The following is a 26154-nucleotide window of genomic DNA, read 5'->3' as shown; positions in this document are numbered from 1 at the left end:
CTGTAAACCTGCTCCCCGAGATAACAACAGTAGAGTGAATCATGCATCTCACGACAATCAATGAATGGTATGTGAGCTCGTTGTGGGTAGGGAATGTATCAGTTTAGTGTTATACTGTACTCTCCCAAGGGCTTATTACAGTGCTTTTCCCACAGTAAGCGCCCAATAAATACACTGAATGAGAGAGAGAGAGAGAGAGAGAGAGAGAGAGAGCGCATTACCATCTAGGGAGAAGTCTCATAATTGGGGAGAGACCCAGAGACAAGAACACCAGATATGCCAAATGAGAATGATTTCCTAATTCTTCCTCCCCATTCCTGCATCCCGGTTTCTGACTCCTCTGCAATGCTATTCTACTCCTCACCGCTGAAGGATGCTACCTGATTCGGTTCAATGTTCCCCACACAGCCAAAAGATTGGTCTGTGCCATTTCTTCTTTCACCAGCTCTCTGAAATGAATCCCTTCCTGCCCTCAAAGTCTAAAATATGTCTTTTTAGTCTCTCTAGTCACCCGGTGATCAATTAATCATATTTATTAAGCACTTACCGTGTGCAGAGCACTGTACAAAGCGCTTGGGAGAGTATGACGCACAATCTAACACATTCCCTGCCCACAACAAGCTTAGGGTATCCCCACCTTCCAAGCCTTCTTACAATCCCAACTTCCCCAAGAGGGCTTCCCTGACTAAGCCCTCATTTTCCCCTCTCTCCCTCCGCGCAACTTACGCACTTGGATCCGTACACACCATTTATACCAAGCTAAGCCAATTTTCACCTTCAAATACAATTGTCGGTTTGAGCAAGGGTCAGGTACCGGGGAAACTTGCAAAATAAGAAAGCTCTGATTCTTGTGATACCATTGGGTCCAAGAGAGAAATTTCTGGGAAATGAAAAATTGGAAGATTTACTTTAAAAATTACATTTCTGTCTGAGCTTCTAATTCCATTATTATTTGGCCCTCATTTACTGAACCTCCACCATCTAAAACTGTCCAAGCACAACCAGAAGAATGAGGGCTGACATTGGCAGCCAAAAAAATAACCAAGTCTCAACCTCCAAATGGGGGAAACACTCTGTTGACTATCCCACTTACAGGGGAGAGAATTATACTGCTAAAAATATCCAAGGAGGCACCTTGATTTACCACCATTGGATTCTGACCGGGACTCTTTGCCGTTACTCTATCCAGGAGGAAGAAGCTAAAGATTGATAAGTGCCTCAGGTGTTTCGATTGGAAAAAAAAAAAAAACGCCTTCCAAAAATAGCACATCTTAATCAAGGCCCGAGTCAGAAGATGCCCTAATAGAATTTTTAAAATTATTCTTCCTTATATTTACCACTGCCCTCCAGACCTGCTCATTAGCTCCCATCTCATTGGAAACACAGAGTGATTCCTAAAATTTCGACGGCGTTCAACCTTTACTGGAGCAGAGAGAAAATCTGGGCCAGAAACCCTGCAGAAATAAGCACAGGCCAAGAGACCTCTCCCCACAAAGCAGAGAGAAAAGAGAGGGAAAAACCGGATGGAGGAAACGGGGAATGAACCGGAAAGGGTCAAGGGACTGGGCAGCATGAGAAAGGGAACCAAGACTGAGCTTTGACCATAAAGCTCAAAATCAATCATATTTACTGAGTGCTTACTATGTGCAGAGCACTTTACTAAGTGCTTGGGAAAGTAGAATATAACAGAGTAGGTAGACATGCTCCCTGCCCACAGTAAATTTACAGTCTAGAGGGACCGATTCTGTTATTTCTTCTGACCAAGGAAGAAATGTGAACTGGTCACCAGGAAAGGCGTCTCTGCCAACAATCAATCAATCATTGGTACTTTCTGAGTGCTTTATGTGCAGAGCACTGTACTACGCGCTTGGGTAATAATAATAATAATGTTGGTATTTGTTAAGTGCTTACTATGTGCAGAGCACTGTTCTAAGTGCTGGGGTAGATACAGAGTAGTCAGGTTGTCCCACGTGAGGCTCACAGTTAATCCCCATTTTACAGATGAGGTAACAGACACAGAGAAGTGAAGTGACTTGCCCACAGTCACACTGCTGACAAGTAGCAGAGCCGGGAGTCGAACTCATGACCTCTGATTCCAAAGCCCAGGCTCTTTCCACTGAGCCACGTTGCTTCCCCTATACAATACAACAAGTACAATACAACAGAAATAGCAGACACATTCCGTACCCATAAGGACCTTACGGGGCAGAGCCATTTTGCCAAGCCTTTTACAAGTGTTCATTAAACAACATCCTTAAAACCCTGGAAGCCGCCAAAGCTTCAGACTTGAAAGCATTTCAGCATTTGGTGGCCAATTTCACAAAAGTGACCCCGTTCCCGAAAATTCCTTCAACAGCTTCGCAAGTTCAGCCGAGTTTCTGAAGATTTCATTTCCTGTTTTCTACTTTAAAAGACCTACCTAGTTTTGTGTCATGCTTGTTTGGGGGGGGGGTACCGAAATGTTTCTATGCCTCAGACTTCAGCGGCGGATGTGACGGAACTGAGTTTCCACAGCAATTTCTTTTTTGTGCATGTGTGGTATGCCATACCATAGAGACACCAGCCTTGACAGGCAAAGTAAATAATTAGCAATCCACAAGAAGCTGCCAAAAGGGTTGCTATCCAGACCTGGAGAGGCTTCAATTCAATTCTCCAATTTCAACTTCTGGTCTTGGGACTTACTAGGGTGGAGCAGAAATCCTCCTTGACCAACTCACCTGGTTAAGTCTAGCAGTGGTGAAAGGAGGGAAAGGGGAAACATGGGGGAGTTGGAATGCTTGAGCTCCCCTCTAGATTGTAAACTCGTTGGTGGCACAGAATATGTCTTCCAGCTCTGCTATAGTTCCCCCTCTCAAGCGCTTAGTACCGTGCTCGACACAGTGAGCGCTCAATAAATACAACCTATGGGTTGACTGATTGAAGTATTTGCTGAATGACCACAGGGTGCCTGGCTCATCATCGTCATGGGTATTCATTGAGCGCTTACCATGTACAGAGCACTATACTGAGTGCTTGGGAAGAGTACAATCCAACAATCCTGCCCACAAGCTTATTGTCTAGAAGGGGAAGACAGAAATTACTACAAATTTATGATGTATAATTTATAGGTATGTAGGTAAGTGCTGTGGGTGGGGCAAATATCAAATGTCCTTTGCTCTACTCGCCTCCCAGCCCAAAGCACTTATGTACATATCTGTAATTTTACTTATTTGTATTGCTGTCCGTCTTCCCCACAATAGACTGTGAGCTTGTTGTGGGCAGGGAATGTCACCGTTTATTGTTGTGTTGTGCTTTCCCCAGCACTTAGTACAGTGCTCTGCACACAGTAAGCGCCCAATAAATAAAAACAAATGAATGAATCCATGGCCAGAGACCACAGGGAAGGAGAGGGAGCCCGGGGAAGAGAGGGTTTAATCCCTGGAACCAGTCTTGACAGGCAAAGAAAACAATCAGCAGTCGACGCACATCTGCTACATGACCACAAGGCGCCTGGATTGGTTGAAAGCCGACCCTACCCCCGGCCTCAAAGAGATGGAGCAGGGTGAATCTAACATACTCTCCGTGTGTCCCCAGAGTCGCAGCAATTACCAGGATCTCAAAGGGGAAGAGCTGGTTCTCGATCTTGCCAAAAGGCAGGGGAATGGGTGGGGTCTCATTTTCTATTGAATTAATCATATTGTCTTCCCCTACACGAATGAAACAACAGGGTTCGTTCATCTATTCATTCCATCGAATTTATCGAGTGCTTACTGTGTGTACAGCACTGTACTGAACGCTTGGGAGAGTACAGCAGAACAAGAGACACCCTATTAAACCTATAGGTCACCCTATAGGGTTGACTTTGAAGAACTTTCCAGGCCAGGGCAAGACCCAATGCTCTACTGAGGGGTGACCAGGGAGGGGCCAGAGGCAGAGCGGGGAAGAGAAGCCAAGTCAGGCGGAGAAGTGGAAGGGAAAGGGAGTGCAGAAGTGGGCTCCCCTGACCAATGTCCTGTAAAGTCTCTTCCACTCCAAGAGTGAGGTGGGAGGGCTGGATTATAGTAGGAAATCCAGGAGTTAAGGCAGGAAGAGGCAAGGTGATTGAGGACTTTAAAGCCAATGGTAAGGAGTTTCTGTTTGATGTGGAGGTGAATGGGAAACCACTGGAGGTTCTTGAGGAGTGGGGAAACACACTAATAATAATGATGGTATTTAAGTGCTTACTATTTGCCAAGCGTTGTTCTAAGCACCTCGGGTAAATACAAGATCATCAGACTGTCCCACGTGGGACTCAGAGTCTCACTCTCCATTTTACAGATGAGGAAACTGAGGCACAGAGAAGCTAAGTGACTTGCCCAAGGTCACAGAGCTGACAAGTGGCGGAGTAAGGATTAGAACCCACGACCTCTGATTCCCAAGTCCATGCTTTTGCCTCTCGGCCATGCTGCTCGTCTAATGGAGATGTGCTTCAAGTGAGGCAAGAACTCACAGCCTTGGCATTGCTCACCCACACCGCTCTCTAAGTACGGTGCAACTGAAAGGTTCTGTAGAAAAATGATCAGGCAGCAGAGTGAAGTAATGACTGAAGTGGGGAGCCAGCAAGCAGGGAGAATAGTAAGGAGACTGATGCACAAATCAAATCTTAATCCCCATTTTACAGATGAGGCACCTGAGGCCCAAAGAAGTGAAGTGACTTCCCCAAGGTCACACAGCAGACAAGTGGTGAAGCCCAGGTCCTTTGACTGCCAGGCCTATGCTTTTTTCACTAGGCCATTCCTTTTTCACTTTTAAGGACGCCTTTGATTAGAGGTGCCCACTCTATAACGTGAGCTCGTCATGTGTATCTCGGTGTCATCCTTGACTCGTCTCTCTCGTTCACCCCACACATCCTAACCGTTACCAAGACCTGCCGGTTTCACCTATACAATATCGCCAAGATCCGCCCTTTCCTCTCCACCCGAACGGCTACCTTACTGCTACGGGCTCTCGTTATATCCCGGCTAGACTACTGTGTCAGCCTTCTCTCTGAACTCCCTTCCTCCTCTCTCGCCCCGCTCCGGTCTATTCTTCACTCCGCTGCCCGGCTCATCTTCCTGCAGAAACGATCTGGGCATGTCACTCCCCTTCTTAAACAACTCCAGTGGTTGCCTATCGACCTCCACTCCAAACAAAAACTCCTCACTCTAGGTTTCGAGGCCCTACATCACCTTGCCCCTTCCTACCTCTCCTCCCTTCTCTCTTTCTACCACCCACCCCGCACGCTCCGCTCCTCTGCCGCCCACCTCCTCACCGTCCCTCGGTCTCGCCTGTCCCGCCGTCGACCCCTGGGCCACGTCCTCCCGCGGTCCCGGAACGCCCTCCCTCCTCACCTCCGCCAAACTGATTCTCTTCCCCTCTTCAAAACCCTACTTAAAACTCACCTCCTCCAAGAGGCCTTCCCAGACTGAGCTCCTCTTCTCCCTCTACTCCCTCTGCCACCCCCCTTTACCTCTCCGCAGCTAAACCCTCTTTTTCCCCTTTTCCCTCTGTTCCTCCACCTCTTCCTTCCCATCCCCACAGCACTGTACTCGTCCGCTCAACTGTATATATTTCCATTACCCTATTTATTTTGTTAATGAATTGTACATCGCCTTGATTCTATTTAGTTGCCATTGTTTTTACGAGATGTTCTTCCCCTTGACTCTATTTATTGCCATTGTTCTCGTCTGTCCATCTCCCCGATTAGACCGTAAGCCCGTCAAACGGCAGGGACTGTCTCTATCTGTTGACGACTTGTTCATCCCAAGCGCTTAGTACAGTGCTCTGCACATAGTAAGCGCTCAATAAATACTATTGAATGAATGAATGAATGAGTGTGTAGAGAATGTCACTGTTTGTTGGTGTATTTTCCCAAAGGTTTGGTACAGTGCTCTACAGCCAGTAAGCACTCAGTAAATACGAGTGAACGAATGAATGACCAGCGGAGGAAGGTAGCAAAGAGCTTGGAAGGAGACGGGGACTGGAGAAGACCAAGATTTGGAGGTACCGAGGACACCAAAGCGATTCTGTTCCGGCAGACTGAGAAGAAATCACACCAGCTCCTGCTTTGCCATTTCAGACAATGCACATTAAGTGCCTGAAACTTAATTTCTTCCATCTTCTCACCTTTACTGGGGCTACTGGGGCTTCTGGGGCTGCAGGCTCCGAGGGAGGGCAGAGGGGAGGCTAAAGGGATGGGGCCCTTCCTCATCCAGCCCAGGCCCCACCCCCTGAGGACACAGGACAAGAAGTAGTCACCATTAGGCTTCTGGGAAGGCTGTGGTGGCTCCTCTCTCCAGGGGCTGCTTGACTGCTCCACCCAAGCTCTGACTAGAGAAGCAGCATGGCCTAGTAGAAAGAGGACAGGCTTGAGAGTCAGAGGTCCTGGGTTCTAATCTCGGTTCGGCCCCTTGCCTGCTGGGGAACCTTGAGCAAGCCGCTAAACTTCTCTGGGCCTCGGTTTCCTCATCTGTAAAATGGGTTTTCAATACCTCCCTACCCCACAGACTGTGAGGCCCATGTGAGAGAGGGCCTGTGTTTGACCTATCTTATACCTACAGCCCAGTGCTTGGTACATAATAAGCATTTAAACACCGCAATTATTATGATAAGGATGAGTAACTCATACTTAATATACTATGGGTATTTCTTGTTATTGGGTTTTTCTCATTGATGGAATTCTATTTGAATTGTTGGATTAGATCCTTACCGTTCCATGTGGCTTTCCTCCCAAGGAGGGTCAGGAATTGGATCACAACTGAGTTTCAGGTAGTCTCGCCAGCATTTACTACAGTGCTTTACAAATTATATGGCTTAAATAAATGTTAGTAATTACGAGCAAAACAACTCCCATTCCATTCCCCGGCAATGCCTCCTCCACACCGCTTTGCCAAACTAAATCCTTCGCTTACTAAAGCACCTCCTTCAGAAAACCTTCTAACCCAACTACTTGCTCTACCATAATGTGCTCAGTACAGTGCTCCGTTTGCCATAAGTGCTCAATAAATACCAGTGATTGACTGAATGCCACCTAGAGTTGGCAGAGGGCATCTGCTCTCTCGAAGAATGTATCTGCTGGGCTTCAGCTTTGTGTGTCAGTATCTCCACACTTAGAAGGTCAGTTGCTCTCCCAGGACAGGGGTCTTGTCTGACACTTGTCTATACTTCCAACCAATCATATTAGTTAAGCATTTACTGTGCACTAAGCACTCGGGAGAGTACAATATAACCCTCTAACAGGCACATGCCCCCTGCCCACAACGAGCTTACAGTCTAGAGGGGGAGATGGACATTAATATAAATACTTTACCGATATGTACTTGAGCGCTGTAGGAGCTGAGGGAGAGGTGATTAAAAGGAAGAAATCCAGTGGCCTTAGGAGCCAAGTGGCTCTCTGACCCCACATCTATGAACCAACAGCGAAGGCTTAGCTTGGGGATCTCGAAGTGACGTTCCTCGACAGCGGCGGCTTTGAATGCAGGCCGGATGACACCCCGCTGACCTGATAGCTGCTTGCTGCCCTCTGACCGTTAGCCAGCCCAGAAAGGCTGTGGCCACAACGAGGCCAAATGAGGAAGCTGTGGGTCGGGCAGGTGTGGAAAGCCTCCAATATAGGAGAGGCATCTCTAATTTAGGGACAACAGGCAGACTAAGCAACGTTTCACACTGCAAACCTACAGAAGGACATCTTGCCCCTTCTTTCTAGCCTGCCTTTCCTAGCAAGTCTGAGCTTTCAAAACCTAGAAACGTGAACAGTGTCGCTCCAAATGGTGACTGGCAGCTGATAGAAGCCTGCAAAAACAACTGGGTTTAAGACGACCAGAAAGTTTTCCTTCAAACTAACATTATAGTCTGTGTTAATGCATTTTAACCCTAACCACTGCCTCTGGCCCCAGTACCACTTCATTGCTTGGGAATGCCATATTTACATAATTGCCTCCACAACATAATTACCCCACCCCGACTTTTGAGGAGGAAATAAAAATTTTTTTCTCAATACCTTATCATTGTAAACACTGATAATTACAGGCTCTGGAGAAGAAGGAGAAGCAAAAAGATGAGAATGTGACAGTACAAGAGAGGTGGGGAAGAGGAGCTTATTCATTAAGACTGGCTCTGAATAGAGGAGGGAGGGAGGGCTTAGGGATGAGAAAGCGACATCACAGCAGGGAAGAGTTGGGGGCGAGTTAATTCGTGAATGTCTATGGTATGCAGCACTTGAGAGAGTGAACTAGAAGTCTCAAGAGTTCTTACCTCCCTCCTCCTCTCCTTTTCTCCTCCCTTTCTGGCTCGACTTCATTCTCCTGGGACTTGCCTGCACCATGGTTTTCATGTTACAAAAATGATACAACCAAGTGGGACAGCTAAGTAAATACAGTTTTGAAAGTGCCCGGTACAGGGCCGGATCGCTGGAGATGGGGCTTGAAAAATACTTCCAGGAGATGAACACTTTCCCAAATACTCTCCCAAGAGTGCCCCAAATAAATGAAACCTTTCTCAGGGCCAGTTTCCTTTGCAGATTGACAGATGTGGCTGTAGCTTCCATTGTTGCTTTATTTTAAAGGCTTTGAAAAGATGGTAAGCACAGAGAATAGTAGTAATAGTATTTATTAAGTGCTTACTATGAGCAGAGCCCTGTGCTAAACGCTTACTATGTGCCAAACCCTGTATTGAGCGCTGGAAGACAATGGCCGTTTCTCTCAGGGGGCTCAACAATCCAAGAGTATGAGTGGGGAAAAGGGCCTGGAAACAGACATGAGGAGTGAAGAAACATTTAAACCACAACAAATATGGCTGAGAGGAGGGAGATGCAGTGCTGAGCACTGCGGTGACATAATAATAATAATAATAATGATAACAGGATTTAAATGCTTACTATGTGCCAGGCACGGTACTAAGTGCCGGGGTAGTAATTGGATTGGACACAGTCCCTGTCCCACACAGGGTTCACAGTCTTCACCCCCACTTTAAAGATGAAGTAAGTAAGGCCCAGAGGAGTAAAGTGACTAGCCCAAGGTCCCACATCAGACAAGTGGTGGAGCTGGGATTAGAACCCAGGTCCTTCTGACTTACAAGCCTGTGCTCTAAAACTAGGCCACACTGCTTCTCTGGCAATAATTGCAGTCAGTACGAAATGCAGAGTATGAATATTAATCCCCTCAGTTGACACGTGTACAACAGAGCTGTGACTCCTCAAGGTAGAAAGGTGGGTTTGATCTATTCTTCACTGGAAGTTGGTACCAAATTCAGAGGCATAAGATGAGAAGATGGAAAGGAGAGACAGATGGGAGGAAGGTGGGGAGAAGAGAGGGTCTGGGCTCCTGAGGACGATGCCCGGCTTCGAGAAAGGAATCAAAGCCTGAAACAATCGACTGCTTGGATAATGGGCTCTTCAAACCTCTCCTTGCCCAGCTCCATTTTACAGAGAGACAGAAATCATTCAGTCTATCGGTGGTAATTTTTTGATTGAGAAGCAGGGTTGCCTAGTGGAAAGAGCAGGGACCTGGGAGTCAGAAGAACCTGGGTTCTCCACCGGGCTCTGCCACTTGTCTGCTGTGTGATCTTGAGCAAGTCACTTAACTTCTCTAGGCCTCAGTTGCCTCATCTGTAAAATGAGGATCAAACTCTTGTTCTTCCGCCATCTCAGATTGAATCTATCCCAGAGATAGAATTCTTCTCACGGTAAGTGCTTACAAAATACCACCATTATTTGAGTGTTTATTGTTTGCAGAGCACTGGACTAAGTGCTTGGGAAAGTACAATGCAACAATGCAGAAACAGGACACAAAGTAGCAGAAACTCAAATACAGAGGCTGTCACCTAAAGCCCTGTTACTTGTTGCTAAATAAAATATGCAGTGATGGAATCGACTGTTAGGAAGGTCACGTAATACCTGCAGCCCTCGAATTTCAGAGAGGCAAGAATATTGGTTAAAGTCACCACCACCATTTCTCTCCTCCAGCCCTGATTCATACGGCTCAATTCATCATCATCATCATCATCAATGGGTTTTGCATGCTTACTGTGTGCAGAGCACTGTGCAATGCACGTGGGAGAGTACAACAGAGTTGGCAGACACATTCCCTGCCCACAACAAGCTTACAGTTTAGAGGGGGAGAGAGACATTAACATAAATGCATTTTTTATAATATAGAATTTAGAGATATGTACATAAGTGCTGTGGCGTTGAGGGAGGGCGAATATTAAATATCCGAAGGACGCAGAAGGGAGAGGGAGCCAGAGAAAAGAAGACAATCGGAGAAGGTTAAGTCTGTGAGGATTGGGTTCTGAAGGAGGAAATCATGACTGTCCATGCCCAGACAACAGTGCATGGCATGTAGTAAGTGATTAACAAATACCATTTAAAAAAAAAGTCATCTCACTTCACTTCTCCAGGGTTATCATATAATGTGCTGGGGCCAAAGACCTGACAAACACACACACACACACAATCATTCAATCAGTGGTATTTAAGAGCATAGTACATGCTTTGCAAGGAATGGATTTACTGGCACTTACTATGTGCTGATCACTGTACTAAGCGCTAGGGAGGGTACGATTTAAGAATTAGCAGACGTGTTCCTTGCCCACGTGGAAGGAAACTTCACGCTCTCTGCATTGGGTTCAAAAGGGAGACAGAGACAAGCTTATTACTACTAGCCCTTGTTCTAGCACTAGTAGGGAGTGGTGGTTTGATGGGTGAGTTTCTACTACTAGCCAAGGCCAGCGCAACTTCATGCAACACAGTTTCTTTTTATACAGCTGGTACAGCATCCGAGCTTCACACACAATCCAAGAGCACAGATTACTCAATACCTTAATGCGAACAGCGGTAAATTCTAGTTGGGGTCGTTATTTGGCCCTGCCTAGTTCCCTTTATTATAAGGATCTGGTGGGCAAACACTACTGATAAGCAAGTTAGAATTCCTGACCTGGCTTCTTCGCATCTAAAGCCTTGACAAAACAAGTTTCCTGACAAGGCAGATAAAATGAAACAAGGGAGAGAGGAGGAGACGTGATGTGCCCACTTTGAGCAAATGGCGGCTTAGCCGGACAAAATGGAGGCCCATCTCTTGGTATTCTACCATTACTAGGGATTCTAGTTACCGGAGTTACTCTTGTTCATGTAAACATGGTGGTTGGGAAACAGGCTGAGAAATGAAAACAGCTCAGAGGGAACAACTGGATGTTGGGCGCTAACTATGTGTCAGGCACTGTTCTAAGCGCTGGGGTAGATACAAGATAATTGGGTGGGATCCAGTCCCTGATCCACATAGGGCTCAACGTCTTAGTCCCCATTTTACAGATGAGGGAAGTGAGGCACAGAGAAGTTAAGTGACTCATCCAAGGTCACCCAACATACACCATGGAGGAACCTGGATTAGAACCCATGACCTTTTGACTCCCAGGCCCGTGCTCTATCCACTATGCCATGATATAACAGGAACTTATCCTGACTTCAATCAATCCATAGTATTTATTGAGCACTTGCAGTGTGTGGAACACTGTGCTAAGCACATGGGAGAGTATAATTCAACAGAGTAGGGATAGACGATCCCTTCCCACAAGGAGCCGACAGTATAGAGAGGGAAGCAGACATTAAAATACAAATGGACATGTACAGAAATTCTGTGGGGTTGGGGGAGGAGTGAACATCAAAGTGCTTAAGGGATTCACTTTTAACTGACTTCGATCTCTCCGCTCCAAACTGTTAAATATCTAACTCCACTGGGCTCTTCCGACTCACGGGTCGGAGAACTGGAGTCTTTCAGGTACAAATCTGAGGCGTGTTTGCAATGTTATTGTTCCTTCTCCTAGGCCAGACCGGCAAAGGCCAAGGGGAATGACTCATGGCAAATTCGTGTGCGCGTCCTGAAATAACTTGTTGCCAGCCTCACCTCACCCACCAGGAGAAGAAGAACTGAGCCATTCCCAGCCTGCCTCGGGAAGGGGTGGAGCAAATGAATTCCTTCCAAATCTTCGGAGAGGCCACCCCTTTTTTCCCCATTTGAGAGGTGGCAGCAGCACCTGAGACTCCCCGCCCTCTGCCCCCTAAAATCCCCCCCGCCCCCAGGGCTGCAAGTCACACCCTGTTGATCACGGGAAGGGAGGAAACCGAGTAAACACACTGGCTCTGACAGGCAGATGTGTCATTCAGACATTGGATTCGGCCCCCAAAGAGACTCGCCCATCACCTTCAGAGGAGAGATTCCGCGGCACCAGGGAGAGTTTGGAAAGGGCTTTGGGATTTCAAACTGAGGCAGGAATTCTAGGAACAGGAACGATAAGGCACACATCATATGGACCCCTACTATTAAGGGCCACATTTAAACCACTCAAGGCTGCAGCTTTAAATATCCTGGAAACATTTATCTGGGAGGCTGGCTTGCAGTAAACAGCCTGCTTCTGCGATCTCGGGCCAAAAAGAAAGGTGGACCCTTCCCACTCTTGGGACAACGGGATATTTCTTCACCTGAATCAATCAACCCCTCTAAGGTTCGCACCTGGAGAGTTTCCAGTACTCCACCAGTCTATGAGAGGGTGAGTCAAGCAGAGGCCTACCCATTCCATTCCTAGCTTGGGCAGTGGCTAGCGAGTGGAAGGCAATCTGCCACAAGTCAAAACTCACTCAAGCTGGGCAGCAGCGGCATGGGAGAGAGTCGAGGGCGGACTCTCGAGTTTACTGTGAGGAAGGAAGCGATGGTAAACCACCGTCTTATTTTTACCAAGAAAACTCTATGGATTCACTACCAGAACGATTGTAGATGGAGAGTGGGGCGTTGTGGGAGAGGTGTGTCCGTGGTGTCACTCTGGGTCGGAAACAGCTCGGCGGCATAAGACAAGAAATCAATCATTCATATTTACTGAGCAGTTACCAGGTGCAGAGCACTGTATTAAGCGCTTGGGAGAGCACAATACAAAGAGTTGGCAGGTTCCCTGCCCTCGACAGAGCAGGACATTTGGACTTGCTGCCTTCCTCATATTGGCCAGAAGTCACCTTTGGGAGCCAGAGAATGTACTGAATCTGATTCCACTGAGAATGAGGTGGGGTTTAAGGAACTGTTGACCACTTCATTCGATCAATCAATAAATCAATGGTCTTTATTGAGTACGAAAGAGCACTGGATTAAGGGCTTGGGAGAGTACAATACAACCGATTGGTAGTTAAGAAAGCAGCATGGTCTAGTGGCAAGAGCATGGGCTTGGGAGGCAGAGGAGCTGGGTTCTAATCCTGGCTCTGCCATGTGTCTGCTGTGTGACCTTAGCCAAGTCACTTCACTTCCTCTGTGCCTTCTACTCCCTCTTTTTAAGTAAAAACTGTGAGCCCCGGTTGGGGCAGGGACTGTGACCAAGCTGAATAACTTGTATCTATCCCAGCATTTAGAATAGCGCTTGCCACAGAGTGACTGCTTAATAGGTTAATCGTTGTGATTATCATTATTAGACCCAATCCCGGCTCACAGGGAGCTTACAAGCTATAGTAAGATATCTTCTTATAAGAATAAACTCATTATGAGCAGGGAACGTGTCTGCGAATTCTGCTGGCTTGCACTCTCCCAAGCGTCTAGACCAGTGCTCTGAGCAGAGTTAGTGCTCAATACATACCACTGATTGACTGATTAAATAAATACTGTGGGGTTGTTCCCCCCAAACAAGGAGGGGGAAAGAACCATCCGGTTTCTACTATTTGGCTCGTGAGTGGTCATTAGATCAAAAATGGGTATGGGCCAAAGCCTCTGCCAGGGTGGCCACCAGTTGGGCAACTGAAAGCAACAGTGCTTCTCTTTTCATTCATTCATCCAACCATATTATTGAGTGCTTTCTGTGTGCAGAGTACTGCACTAAGCGCTTGGGAGAGTACAATAAACGGGCACATTGCCTGCCCACAATGAGCTTGCGGGCTAGAGGGGGAGACAGGCATTAATAGAAATAAATGACAGATATGAACCTAAGTGCTGTGGGGCTGGGAGGGGAGATGCTCTGCACATAGTAAGCGCTCAATAAATACTACTGAATGAATGAGATGAATAAAGGGAGCGAGTCAGAAGAGAGTAGGAGAAGAGGAAAGGAGGCCTTAATCACAGAAGGCCTCTTAGAGGAGATGTGCCTTCAGTAAGGTTTTCAAGTGGGGGAAGAGTCATTTCTCTGTTTATTATTATTACGGCATTTGTTAAGCACTTACTATGTGCCAGGCACTGTACTAAGCACTGGGGTGGATACAAGTAAATCGAGTTGGACACTGACCCTGTCCCACATGGGGCTCACAGTCTCCATCCCCATTTTACAGATGAGGTAACTAAGGCACAGAGAAGTGAAGTGACTTGCCTAAGGTCCCACAGCAGACAAGGGGCAGAGCCAGAGTTAGAACTCATGACCTTCTGACACACAGGCCCGAGCTCTAGCCACTACGCCATGCAAACCTCTGCCTGCCCTGAAGGAACAGAGCCTAGGCCGGTCCACAAACCTCTGAAAGAGGGTTGGGGGGAAAGGCCATTCGGCAGGTGAGTTTGGCTTTGTCACCTGGAAGGGCAGGGCGATGGGTGGCGGGGGTGGGGGAAGGGGGCACAGTGGAATGAATTAACTTTAAAAATACTAAAATAAGACGGCTTTGCTCCTGAAATTTGGTGACTCAGCTGTCGCTCCATCTGCTGTGGCTGGTATTACAGGCTCTGGAACACCATGTTCAGGATCGAGCCTCGCTGTCCGCCCACCCCCATTACAACGGGTGGCCCCAACCTCAAACCCCACCGGATGCCATGGCTGCCCTCGACCTCAAGCCACCATCACTCCAGATCACTGTCACTCCAGACCCAGGGGGTCTGGAAGCCACCATCACTTCAGACCTAGGGGCCTGGAAGCCACCCTCACTTCAGGGGAAGCAGCATGGCCTAGTGGATAGAGCACAGACCTGGGAATCAGAAGGACCTGGATTCTACTCCCAGCTCTGCCGCCGGTCTGCTCTGTGACTTTGGGCCAGTCACTTCACTTCTCTGAGCCTCAGCTACCTCATCTGTACAATGGAGAATAAGACTGCAAACTTCATGTGGGACATGGATTATGTCCAACCTGATTAGCGTGCATCTATCCTCAGGAGACGATGAGGATAAGGAAACTGAGATACAGAGAAGGAAGTGACTTGCCCAAGGTCACACAGCAAGTAACTGGCAGAGTTGGGATTAGAAGCTAGGTCCTCTGACTCCCAGGTCTGTGCTCTTTCCAACTAGGCCTCACTGCTTATCTAATTCTCCTCATTCTGTTGCACTGTGTTTAGTACAGAGGTCTGTGCATAGTAAGTGCTCAATGAATGCTACTGATTGATTTCTATAAACTCCAATCTAATTAAGAGCATGGGCTTGGGAGTCAGAGGACCTGGGTTCTCATCCCAGCCCCACTACTTGTCTTCTGCGTGACCCTGGGCAAGCCACTTCACTTCTCTCTACCTCAGTTCCCTCACCTGCAAAATAGGGATGAAGACTGTGAGCCCTATGTGGGGCAGGGACTGTGTCCAACTTGATTATCTTGTACCTATGCCAGAGCTTTGTACAGTGCCTGGCACATAGTAAGCACTTAACAATTACCCCAATTATTAGCAAACAGCTTTCCTGAGCTCCCGATAGAAGTCTGTTTTCTAGCTCTGGCTCCTCCTTGGGGATGCCCCCATGAATTCTCCTTAGTGTAATCAGCAAGTGATCAGCAAATAGTCCTAATCACTAGCAGTTGCTTCATCTGAAAGGCTAACAGTCCTTTAAATACAAGCCACCAGATTCGGTCCTCTTAGATCTCCCTAAAATCTAAGAGAGGGAGAGGGAAAGGGAGAAGGTGAGGGAGAGAGGGAGGGTAGGAGAGCGAAAGAGAGACAGTATGTATGTATGTATTTTTGTACCCATCCCTGCCTTTTAGGTAACTAGCCAATTTGACTACTTGGAACCTTCCATTCCCTGCCCAAGTTGGACTGCAACCATTTCCCTGAATTTGGCTAATGCCCACACGGTTGCGTTAATAATTATGGCATTTGTTATGTGCTTACTGTGTGTCACGCACTGTTCAAAGTGCTGGGCAAAGCACAAGTTGATCAGGTTGTAAGCATTCCCAGTCCCACAGAAGGCTCACAGTTGTTGTATAAAGACTAGATTTACCTGAGAAATAAAAACTGATCCTTTTGCCCATCTCTCCCTGTCCTCAAAGTCCTTTGGAAATCAAATCTCCTCCAGGAAGCCTTCTCCAATTAATTTTTCTCCCCTTGATGGGCTGAATTCCTCCTCCTACTGCTTGGGTACTTCTGAACCAACTTGTACATTCACAATCACTTGAACCACTCCTGTGCATTTAGACTTACAAACCCCATTTAAGCACAGACTCACCCCTCCGATCTTTAAATAATTTATGTCTGTCTTCCCTAATAGATTGTAAGCAGCTTGAGTGTAGAGATTGGGTCTACTAAATTCTGCTTTGGTCTCCCAAGTATTCTGCAGACAGGCACTCGATAAATAGGACGGATTGATCATAATTGGCCCTCTTCCAAATGAAGGGAAAATAGTTTACTGTCATTCTCTTGGCAGACAGCACCCAAAATTGCAGGCTTTGGGGAATCTTAGACATCAGCCCTTTTAAAGACCAAAGCCTGGTCCTACACACCAAAGATGGAACCAGAAAGCACTGTGGCCTAGCGCATAGAGCGCAGGCCTGTGAGTCAGAAAGACCTGGGTTCTAATCCCAGCTCCGCTACTTGTCCGCTGTGTGACCTTGGCAAGTCATTTCACTTTCTCTGTGCTTCAGTTATCTCATCTGTAAAATGGGGATAAAGACTGTGAACTCCATGTGGGACAGAGACTATGTCCAATCTGATTAGCTTGTGCCTACCCCAGCACTTAGTACAGTGCCTGGCACATAGTAAGTGCTTAACAAACACCACAATTATTATTAACTAGTTTTGAACATCTTTGTACCGTGAAATAGACTACTTAGACTGTAAGCCTGGTGTGGGCAGGGAATGTCTGTATTGCTGAACTGTAATAATGTTGGTATTTGTTAAGTGCTTACTATGTGCCGAGCACTGTTCTAAGCGCTGGGGTAGACATAGGGGAATCAGGTTGTCCCACATGGGGCTCACAGTCTTAATCCCCATTTTACAGATGAGGTAACTGAGGCCCAGAGAAGTTAAGTGACTTGCCCACAGTCACACAGCTGACAAGTGGCCGAGCCGGCATTCGAACTCATGACCTCTGACTCCAAAGCCCGTGCTCTTTCCACTGAGCCACGCTGCTTCTAACTGGAACTAACTGTACTTTCCAAGTGCTTAGTACAGTGCTCTGCACACAGAAAGCGTTCAATAAATTATGACTGAATGAATGAATGAATGTGGGACAGGAAGAGTATCCAGCCTGATTAACTTGAATCTACCTCGGTGCTTAGAACAGGGCTTGGCATATAGTAAGCACTTAACGAACACCATAAAAATACTTTAAAAAAAAAAACCCTTTGGTAATCTGCCCAGGCACTCACTTCCCCTACCCCCCCGCCAGCCATCAACATTAGAAAAAGTAGAATAAAAGCAGAATAAGAACCTGCTTAGAATTGAGGCTGAATAACAGATTTGTGTGGGCAGTGATCCCCTTCACCATTCACAATGCTAAATATAATCTTATTCAATTAAAAAAACCCAAAACCCTGAGTTTTATGTGTTGAAAACATTTGACCAAAAAACCATGGAGAAAAGGCATCACATTTTCAACTATCAAACCTGTTTCTAAGTGATCCGAAAAAGCAACCAGAAGGATCAAATTTTCTGGAAACGTTTTAGAATCTCGTTGGAAGGGGAGAAAGAGAGGGAGGGCTCAGAAGCTGCTAGAGGGGCCTTGGGTGTGGGCGTTGGCCAGGAGGAGGCCGGAGGCGATCCCACTGACTTTTCTGTCATCGCAGTTTTAAAAATCTAAATTTAAATAGACCCAGCAGGGGTGGACAGGGCCTACTGTCACAGTGAGAACATGTAAGGCCCATTCTAACTCTTGTCTTAGCTTTTAAAACCATGGGGACTAGAAGAAGGACCTTTAGCAGGGGCATTTATTGAGCACTACTATGTGCAGAGCACTATACTAAGCGCTTGGGAGACGTACAATATAACAGGGTTAGCAGACAGGTTCCCAGCCCACAGCAAACCTACAGTCTACTGGGGGAAAAATGTTAATTTCAATAAATAATTTTGGGATATATACTTATGTGCTGTGGTGCTGAGAAAGGGGTGAATATTAAGTGCTTAAGCGTACATATCCAAGCTAATGGGCGAGGTAAAAGGAAGACCAAATAGGTTAAGTGAGGGTTTAGTCAGGAAAGGCCTCTCAGAAGAGATGTCACTTTAATAAAGCGTTGAAGGTGGGGAGAGAGATGGTCTGTCGGATATGAACAGGGAGGGAGCTCGAGGCCAGAGACAGGATGTGGACAAGAGGTCCGCAGAGAGATAGATGAGCTCGGAAGAACAGTACGTGGGCTGGCATTTAAAGGAGCAAAGTGGGAGGGCTGGGTAGTAGTGGGAAATCAGCAAAGTAAACTGGGAAGGGGCAAGCTGATTCAGTGCTTTCAAGCCGATGGTAAGGTGTTTCTGTTTGACGCGGAGGAGGATGGGCAGCCAACAGAGGTTCTTGAGGAGTGGGGAGACGTGGATTGACCTTGTTCTAGAAAAATTATCTGTGCAGCAGAGTGAAACATGGACTGGAATGGGGAGAGACAAGAGGCCAATGAGAAGCCTGATGCAGTATCCGGGGGCGGGGGGAAAGGATAAACGCTCGGATTAACATAGCAGCATTTGGACAGAAAGGAAAAGGCGGATTTTATAGAGGTTGTGAAGGTAGAACTGACAAGAATTGATTACGGATTGAATACGTGGATTATATGAGAGAGAAGAGTCAAGGATAACGCCAAGGTTATGGGCTTGAGAGAGAGGAAGGAGAGTGGTATTGTCTGCAGTGAAAGTCGAAGAGAGGACAGGATTTAGCAAAGAAGAGGAGTACTGTTTTGGACATGTTAAGTTCGAGGTGTCATCCAAGTACAGCTGTCCTGGAGGCATGAGGAAATACGAGTCTGCAGAGAAGGAAAGAGGTCACGGTTGGAAAAATATATTTGGGAATCATCCACATAGAGATGGTAGTTGAAGCCATGGGAGCAGATGAGTTCTCCACGGGAGTGGGTGCAGACAGACAGCAGAAGGGGACCCAAAACTTTACCTTGAGGGACCCTCACTGTCAGAGGGTGGGAGGCAAGGGAGGAGCCTGCAAAAGAAACTGAGAAAGAGCAGCCCGATAGATAGGAGAACCAGGAGAGGACAGTGTCAGTGAAGCCAAGGTTGGATAATGTTTCCAGAAGAGGGTGGTCCACAGTGACAAAGGCAGTAGAGAAGTTGAAGAGGATTAGAATGAAGTAGAGGTCAAATCCAGAGGTAAGAAAGTCATTGGTGACCTAAGAGAGGGTAGTTTCCATAAAGTGAAGGGACAGAAACCGGTCAGCCAGTCAATGGTATTTATTGAGCGCTTACTGCGTGCAGAGCACTGTACTAAGAGCTTGGGAGAGTACAATACAATAATAATATTGTTCCCTACCCACAATGAACCAGACTGAAGAGGGGATCAAGGACAGAATTGGAGAAGAAGTTACTAAAATCACAACTCCTCCAGAGGCCTTCCCTTATTAATCTCTCCTCTCCCCACCCTCTTTCCCCAAAAGCCCTTATGTACACATCTCTCTAAAATCTGTTGCTTCCCCCTAACTATAAATGTTTTTAGTGTCTTTCCCCCACTAGATTATAAAATTCTTGATGGCAGGGATCTCTACTGTACCCTCCCAAACATTTAGTACAGTGCTCTGTACAGAGTAAGTGCTCCAGAAACACTTTTCATTCAACAGTATTTATTGAGTGCTTACTATGTGCAGAGCACTATACTAAGCGTTTGGAATGTACAATTTGGCAACAGATAGAGACAATCCCTGCTCAATGACGGGCTCACAGTCTAAACGTTTGATTGAAGCAGTCATCGCCCACCTATAACATTAATCCCCCTTTACACTGTAACCTCATTTTGGGCAGGTAATGTGTCTACCAACTCCATTGTATTGTCCTCTCCCAAGCACTTAGAACAGTCCTCTGCACATATTACATGCTCAATAAATATAACTGATTTTCAGAAAAATTTAATTCCTAAATGATTAATTTTGATGACTTTTTCATTTGATTATTCTGGGATCACAACCTACTTTCAATCACTCAGAAGGGACTGTTTCGATTGGATACTTTTTTTTTAAGGGAATTTTTTAAGCATTATGTGTGAGGCACTGTCCTAAGTGTTGGGGTAGTTATGAGGTAATCAGGTTGGACACAGTCCACGTCCCACATGGGGTTCACAGTCGTAACCCCTGTTTTACAGAGGTAACTGAGGCACAGATAAGTGAAGTGACTTGCCCAAGGTCACACAGCAGACAAGTGGCGGAGCTGGGACTAGAACCCAGATCCTTCTGACTCCCAGGGTCTTGCTCCATCCACTAAGCCACACTGTTCTTCCAGATAAATGGCTTGTACATTTGATTAAATGCTCTACTTGGGTTGATTTCATTCACCTTTCATTCCCATTGCCGGTCACAAGTTGGCTAAATCCTCAGGCCTAATTTGATGCCTTGCCTTTTCCTGATCTCCCAATCAGTTGTATTTACTGAGCACTTACTGTGTGCAGAGCACTGTTCTAAGCACTTGGGAGAATCCAATGCCAAAGAGTTGGTAGACACGTTCCCTGCCCAAAAGAAGCTTACAGTCTAGAGGGGTATATAGACATTGATATAAATAATGCTAAAGACAGCCTCCTGGTATTCTGAGAAGTGTTTATTGAAAATAAGAAAACTCCTCCTTTAAACTCTAACTGCTTATCACCGAATTCTAATGCTTTATATGAATTACAGCTAAAGCACACAAAATAGCCACAGATACCATACTGTCCCTAAATGAGTTCATCAGCAGAAACAAAGCCCAACTTGTGTGACTAACTAGAAATAAACATTTGTTATTTAATGCCTAGACAATAGAATGTCATCCTAAAGTAATCACGCTTCTGCAAAATGCCCAGTTTCTACAGCCACCTGTGAGGGGGCCCACATGATAGGGTCTTCTGTGTCAGATGCCCTCCTTTCCGCATTTCGATTAGTACGAAGGACAAATAATGAGAACTGGGTCAGTGCTGAGATGGGTGGAATTATCGGCTGTAGTGTTTCAGTCAATTAATAGCTCTGTATTGCAACACCTCTGCTCCTGATTATTTGGGGGTTTGAGGTCTTAGGTGGTAGTGGTGTTTCTATATCTTGTCAATGCTGCCTAATGGGTAAAACTGCTAAAAAAAAAAATTAATTAATCTTAAATTACTCAGTAGAAGCCGCTTGCGATTTTAACAGGACAAGTGTCGGTGACAAATCTCTTCCTGCGAATGCTCATTTTCACTTTTGACACCCAACCTTAATTTTAACCCAGATAAAAAGGTAATATATCCCCTCTTCTCTGTCTCCTTGTTTTTCTAAAGTTCTCAAGCGATTTCAGTTATCCAATTTATTAAAATTAGCTACTGGGCTTGTTTGATTTTGCTGCAAATTTAGGGTGCTTTGGAATCAGAGTTGGGGATACCAAGTGATATACAGTGGATTTATCGAAAGGCAACAAATGCCAAAACAAAAAGCCTAACTAGAGAAGTGACCTTGTGGATAGAGAGCACGGGCCCGGGAGTCAGAAGGATCTGGGTTCTAATCCTTGCTCTGCCATACATCTGCTGCATGACATGAGTCATTTCACTTCTCTGTGCCTCAGTTACTTCATCTGAAAAATGGGGATTAAGACCAAGAGCCCCAAGTAGGACATGGACTACGCCTGACCCGATTAGCTTGGATCTACCCCGGTGCTGAGTACAGTGCCTGGCATAAAATAAGTGTTTTACCAATACTTAATTAAGAAAAACAACATATTAGGTGTGATGCAACTCTGGAAATAGAGATGGATGTCTTAGGGGGCTTCCCTCACACTCTGGTCCCACCCAGAAACGCTGCCCTGTGTAGGTAGCGGAGAAGCAGCATGGTCTAATGGATAGAGCACGGGCCTGGGAATCAGAAGGAACTCGGTTCTAATCCCAGCTCCTCCACTTGTCTGTTGTGTGACCTTGGTAAGTCATTTCACTTTTCTATGCCTCCGTTACCTCATCTGTAAAATGGGGATGAAGACTGTGGGCCCCATGTGGGACAGGGACTGTGTCCAATGTGATTTGTTTGGCTCGCCCCCAGAGCTTAATACAGTGCCTGGCACATAGTAAGCGCTTAACAAATAATAATAATAATAATGTTGGTATTTGTTAAGCGCTTACTATGTGCAGAGCACTGTTCTAAGCACTGGGGTAGACACAGGGGAATCAGGTTGTCCCTCGTGGGGCTCACACTCTTAATCCCCAATACCACAATTATATTAGCATTTACCCTTCCTCATGGACACAGTCAGGAGGATCGGCCGGGAAAGGCCAGGAACGGGCCAACGGTAAAACGGAGCGCCGGTGTGTCCATTCCAGCTGGCAGCATTTGAGCTTTTCGGCTCGACAGCGGCTGGGCTGCCCTGCTCAGTGGCGTGTGCCAGTGGTGGTGGGCCGGGGGGGGCACGACTTGGCACTGGCACCCTCCAAACCAAAGCCCAGTGGGCCACCTGTGGCGCCACTGGCTTCTGCAGAGAGCAGGCTTTGGCTCCCGGGGGACACAGGGGTGAAGGGGCCAGGGGGGTGCCCAGGGAGGGGAGGGGCCCACCCGCACTTCCGTGATGCCTCGGCTGGCAGGATGCGGCCTCCGGCCCGGCCAATCGCTAAAAAAAAGATTCTGTGGCTCCCACCCACGCAAGATGCCTGGCATCAGCAGGGCACCAGGCAATTCCTCGGGCCTCACTCCCAGTTCCAGGACAAGCCCATTTTCATTTTGGGTCCTGGCAGACCTGTGCTTTTTTAGGTATTATTCCGACACAGTGGTGGGGAAAAACCCCTGCCCAAGAGATGCCACAGCAATCAAGCAATAGTATTTGAGAGCCTACTGTGTGCTAACTGAACTTATGTACATATCTACGTACATATGCTGTGTACTTATGTACAGATATATAATTTATTTCTACTAATGTCTGTCTCCCCATCTAGATTGTAAGCTCTTTGTGGCCAGGGATTGTGTCTATTATATTGTTATATTATACACTCCCAAGTGCCTAGTAGAGCGCTCTGCACACAGTAAGCGTTCAATAAATACAACTGACTGAACGCTAAGCACTCACCCAGAGCACAAGAGAACTGGCCGCCATGATAGCTGCCCAGGGGATGATCCATCCTGCCTCCCCCAACCCTCATCCCACTCCTCTTCCCCACCCCCCTCGCTCCACCCCACTTCTCACTGTCACCTCCTGTTCCCCGGGGAACATCGCCTCGCCGTCCAGGTCAGAGGAATTTTTTTTGGATCCGCGGATCACGACCGCGTTACATTTTCACTTTGCGGCTCTAAAGCTCACAAGGCCTGGCCACTCTGGCTTAAGTCCTTCACATCCCGAAAAAGTGCACGACCAGGATTAAATGTCAACAGCAGCTTGGACTAGAGGAAAAAGCACGGGCCTGGGAGTCAGAGGATCCGGGTTCTACTCCCAGCTCCACCACTTGCCTGCAGTGGAACCTTGGGCAAGCCACTCCCCTGGGCCTCAGTTTCCTCATCTGCAAATTGGAGATTCAATTCCTATTCTCTCTCCTCCTGGATGGACTGTGTCAGTAAGTAGTATTTACTGGGCGCTTACTGTGTGCTCTGTACTAAGCGTTTGAGTATGACGTGATTATCATCTACCCCAGAGCCTGCCACATTACAAGCACTTAACAAATATCACATCTTAGCAAGGGCAATTTTCTAAGATACCATGTGATGTACCGATATCCACAAAAACTAAACTAGTATGCGTGAGGATTATAATACTAAAATGTAAAGATATGGATTAGCCGCAAAGAAAATCCTCACGGGAGAAAAACCAGCTAGACCAAACTGGACTCCTAAACCATTCAGAATACGTCTCACAGAATACCCAAGGGTGGACTGAATCAATAACAATTTAATAATAAAACAAAACCTTTGTTTTAGCCTCTTTAAAAGAGCCTACTTAGTATTTTGAGGGAAAAATAGCATGACAAAAAAACTGAAAGTATACAGAGTTCTTTCCCAAGGCAGATAAAAACAGATAAAGAGCCTGTTGCCTTGAAATACCTCCACATCAACCCTTTCAAGGAGATGCACACATACACCCCTCCACCAGTCAGCCAATCATATTTATTAGGTGCTTACTATATGCAGAGCACTGTACTAAGCGCTTGAGAGAGAACAACAGTAAACAGACATGTTCCCTGCCAACAACGAGCTTACAGTCTTGAGGGATTTTTACCACAGACAGCCTTAGGTATCCACCCAGGCAAGCGGTCTTCTCTATCCAACCGGCTCCCGCATGTGAGCCTATCAGACAGTCCTCTAGGTTCTAGGACATTCTACAAAGAACCAGCCCTGCCCTCTAGACTGTAAGTAAGCTCGCTGAAGGCAGGGAATATGCCTGTTTTATTGTGTTGTCCTCTCCCAAGTGTTTAGCACAGTGCTCTGCATGTAATAAATACGGCTGATCGATTGACTGCAGGTGCTCTGTACAAGCTTCGATGTCTTAAATCTGGAAAAGACTTCCAAATCCCTCCTCGGCAGGCATCTAGTCGGTAAGAGAAAATTCACACCCAAGAGCACAGAAGACCGGAGCGCAGGGTCTTCGGCAAGCATAAGCCTCGGCCCTTAATGCCTGTCTTCCAAGGTAGCAGACAGTACCTAACCATCCTGCACACTTGGACTGTGTCAATGTAAACATGCAGGGAAACAGCTGGTCGGTCAGTCAAACATATTTACTGAGCAGCGCCCACTGTGTGCAGAGCACTGTACGAAGTGCTGGGGCGAGTACAATAGACCAGTCAGATTCCCTGCCCACAACGGGCAAGGACTGTACTAACTACAGGGGTAGGTACAAGATCACAGTAAGTGCTCAGTAAATACGATCCAATGAATGAATATCTTCAGGTCCCACGTGGGGCTCATGGTCTAAGTAGGAGGGAGAACAAGTGCTGAACCCCCATTCTGCGGATGAGGGAACTGAGGTTCACAGAAGGGAAGTGACCTGCCCAAGATCACACAGAGCCAGGATTAGACCCAAAGTCTTCTGACTCCTAGGCCCAAGCTCCTTCTCTTAGGCCCAACTCCTTGTGGGCAGGGTCTCTTCCTGATTTGGTTTCCTCTTATTCCCCCTCCCCAACAGCTCTCCCAGCCCACTGAACAACGCAGAGGGCTTCCTAAGTGCTTAATGATGATGATCAGAGTCAGTTCAATTCCTCAGCGGCCTGATTCACCGCAAAGAAATTAGCTTGCCCATGAACAGTCATAAACCCACAAACCCAATCCAAGAGAGACCAGGGGGGATTCCCAGTTAACACCTCCCAGCGTGGCCTGGCGGGAAGAGCCCGGGCCCGGGAGTCAGGAGTCCCGGCTTCTCGGCCCAGCTCCCCCGCTTGCCTGCTGGGTGATCCTGATGGAGTCACTTCGCGGAGCCTCAGTGTCCTCATCTGAAAAATGGGGAGGAACTACCCATTCTCCCTCCGACTGTGAATGGTATGTGGGACGGGCTGGATTGGATCGCTTAATCTTTATTCCGCCCCTGGGCTTAGCACATTGTAGAAGCTTAGTAAATACCATCGCTCTTAGACTATTATCAACCAGATTTTGAAGGTAAATGGGCACCATTTATCTGTCTTTGGTTAGGGACCAATGACAGATGTGTGGCAAGACTGTAATATCTGTAATTTATTTACTTCTATTAATGTCTGTCTCCCCCTCCAGACCAGAAGCTTGTTGTGGGCAGGGAATGTGTCTGCTTTATGTTATATTGTACTCTCTCAAGCGCTTAGTACTGTGCCCTGCACACAGTAAGTGCTCAATAAATACAGCTGAATTAATTAAATGAATTGGGGAGAGAGGCTGGACATGAGGCCCAGGCACTTTACTGTGTCCCAGGCACCAAGAAATCACTCCCTGGAGTGGTGCCTCTGCCCTGTGAGCATCCAT

General features: G+C 46.8%; 1 protein-coding gene and 1 non-coding gene across 5 annotated transcripts in view; one reads left to right on the top strand and one right to left on the bottom strand.

The window, feature by feature from the left end:
• Positions 1-26154, bottom strand: part of SRPK2 (SRSF protein kinase 2) — a 150819-nt gene that overhangs the window by 101218 nt on the left and 23447 nt on the right. The window lies entirely within an intron of this gene.
• Positions 12483-12615, top strand: LOC114816348. The gene has a single exon (XR_003764111.1). It is a non-coding gene; the product is annotated as a small nucleolar RNA SNORA7 (small nucleolar RNA).

Source organism: Ornithorhynchus anatinus, chromosome 13, assembly GCF_004115215.2.
Source record: "Ornithorhynchus anatinus isolate Pmale09 chromosome 13, mOrnAna1.pri.v4, whole genome shotgun sequence".
Taxonomy (NCBI): Eukaryota; Metazoa; Chordata; class Mammalia; order Monotremata; family Ornithorhynchidae; genus Ornithorhynchus; species Ornithorhynchus anatinus.
Note: the sequence above shows the minus strand (reverse complement) of the source record. Positions and strands in the feature narration are given on the sequence as shown.